The sequence below is a fragment of the Rutidosis leptorrhynchoides genome, chromosome 8 (assembly GCF_046630445.1).
Source record: "Rutidosis leptorrhynchoides isolate AG116_Rl617_1_P2 chromosome 8, CSIRO_AGI_Rlap_v1, whole genome shotgun sequence".
NCBI classification, from domain to species: Eukaryota; Viridiplantae; Streptophyta; class Magnoliopsida; order Asterales; family Asteraceae; genus Rutidosis; species Rutidosis leptorrhynchoides.
The window spans coordinates 54,651,577-54,653,966 of NC_092340.1; positions in this window are offsets into that span (position 1 = coordinate 54,651,577).

The window sequence follows — 2,390 nt, forward strand, 5'->3', positions numbered from 1 at the left end:
CTCTATCTATATCCAAATAAGAGTAATTTCCCCCTTTAAATCGGTGATGGCTAGTCATTTGACTCCATACACCATGTGTATCAAAATTTTCGTCTATCTTTCTACCATTTAGTATCAACCCTCTACAATCGGCAGATGCTAACTCCTCAGGTGTATATATACGTAAAGCCTGAGCCATGTCTAGTAAAGACATGTGGCACATCGAACCTCCTAACAAAAATCTAATAAAAGATCGATCGGTTAAACTAGCTACCCGATCATTTAATTCTATACTACACAATAATTCTTCACACCATACTTTATATACAGGTCTAGGCATGTTGAATAACCGTACCCAATCGTTAAAAGTAGAATTACCATACCTCTGTGCAACTAATTCCCTAATTGGCCCGGCCAATTCTACAGCTTCTAATGGTCCCCATTCTATGACCCTAGGTACCTCAACAGCTTTAGAATGAAGAGTATGCAAACCCCTTTGGTATTTTGGATAATCTATCCAAATTCTGTCAAATCTCAGGTTCGGGTGCAAATCTTCCAAGTGAATATCAGAAAATGTCATGACTGGATGAGGTATATCTTGTTTGTAGTAGTTATCCACCTCCTGTTGTTCCGCATCCTCAGCAGGAGCATTGCGAGCTTGGGATGAAGATTCACCCCTTTCAGTCTGCAAAACACATCAAACACAATTTTTTGTGCATCCAAATATGCATTAGTGTCAGCAAAATCATCAATCAAAATAATTACAATGACATGATCAATTTATATCAAACTTAAGCTCATTTTCATATTTTCATCAAATCTACACTTTTTCAAATAAGCATATACGAAAATGTTCGCCAAGTTCATAAGCATTCAACTCAAATAACATGTCAAAATAATCATTACTAGCAATTAAACAAGTTTCAAATGGCATTATCTCTCAAAAATCAAGTTCATGAATTTTAGACTTGAAAAAATTCACTTTAATTCTCAAAATCATGTTTAGGCTCAAAGTTTGGATCATTTAACTACCTAAACATGTTACACTACTTAATTTAGCAACAATTCATGACAAAAATCGGCAATAACCTGTTTATATCAAAAAATATATATCAATCTCTCTATCTATATACGAACAGCTCAGTCCACACACCACAAAAACAAAAACTGCGAAAATAACCCGCAAAAACCCGAAAAATACACACCAAATTCGCAATTTTTGACCGTTAATCATCAAATCTTTTACTAAAATCATGTTAAGAAGGATGCTATCAAGGAATTACTCAAGAAAAACGGTAAATTTCTACACCTAAACACCATTTAATCCGAAAATTAGTGTTCTTGAGCAATTTTTTTCCCCAATTCGATTTTGATGTTTTTTAGTGTAATTATGCTTAAATTGCTTATGTATTATGCTTGCATAACCTAGATTGATGCTATTTAACATGATTAGAAGCCTTAAACTTCAAATTTTGAGTAATCTAGGGTTTGTGTTCTTGAGCAAATTTGGGGCTTTTTGATATAAACAGGTTATGGCCGATTTTTGTCATGAATTGTTGCTAAATTAAGTAGTGTAACATGTTTAGGTAGTTAAATGATCCAAACTTTGAGCCTAAACATGATTTTGAGAATTAAAGTGGATTTTTTTCAAGTCTAAAATTCATAAACTTGATTTTTGAGAGATAATGCCATTTGAAACTTGTTTAATTGCTAGTAATGATTATTTTGACATGTTATTTGAGTTGAATGCTTATGAACTTGGCGAACATTTTCGTATATGCTTATTTGAAAAAGTGTAGATTTGATGAAAATATGAAAATGAGCTTAAGTTTGATATAAATTGATCATGTCATTGTAATTATTTTGATTGATGATTTTACTGACACTAATGCATATTTGGATGCACAAAAAATTGTGTTTGATGTGTTTTGCAGACTGAAAGGGGTGAATCTTCATCCCAAGCTCGCAATGCTCCTGCTGAGGATGCGGAACAACAGGAGGTGGATAACTACTACACACAAGATATACCTCATCCAGTCATGACATTTTCTGATATGCACTTGGAAGATTTGCACCCGAACCTGAGATTTGACAGACTTTGGATAGATTATCCAAAATACCAAAAGGGTTTGCATACTCTTCATTCTAAAGTTGTTGAGGTACCTAGGGTCATAGAATGGGGACCATTAGAAGCTGTAGAATTGGCCGGGCCAATTAGGTAATTACTTGCACAGAGGTATGGTAATTCTACTTTTAACGATTGGGTACGGTTATTCAACATGCCTAGACCTGTATATAAAGTATGGTGTGAAGAATTGTTGTGTAGTATAGAATTAAATGATCGGGTAGCTAGTTTAACCGATCGATCTTTTATTAGATTTTTGTTAGGAGGTTCGATGCGCCACATGTCT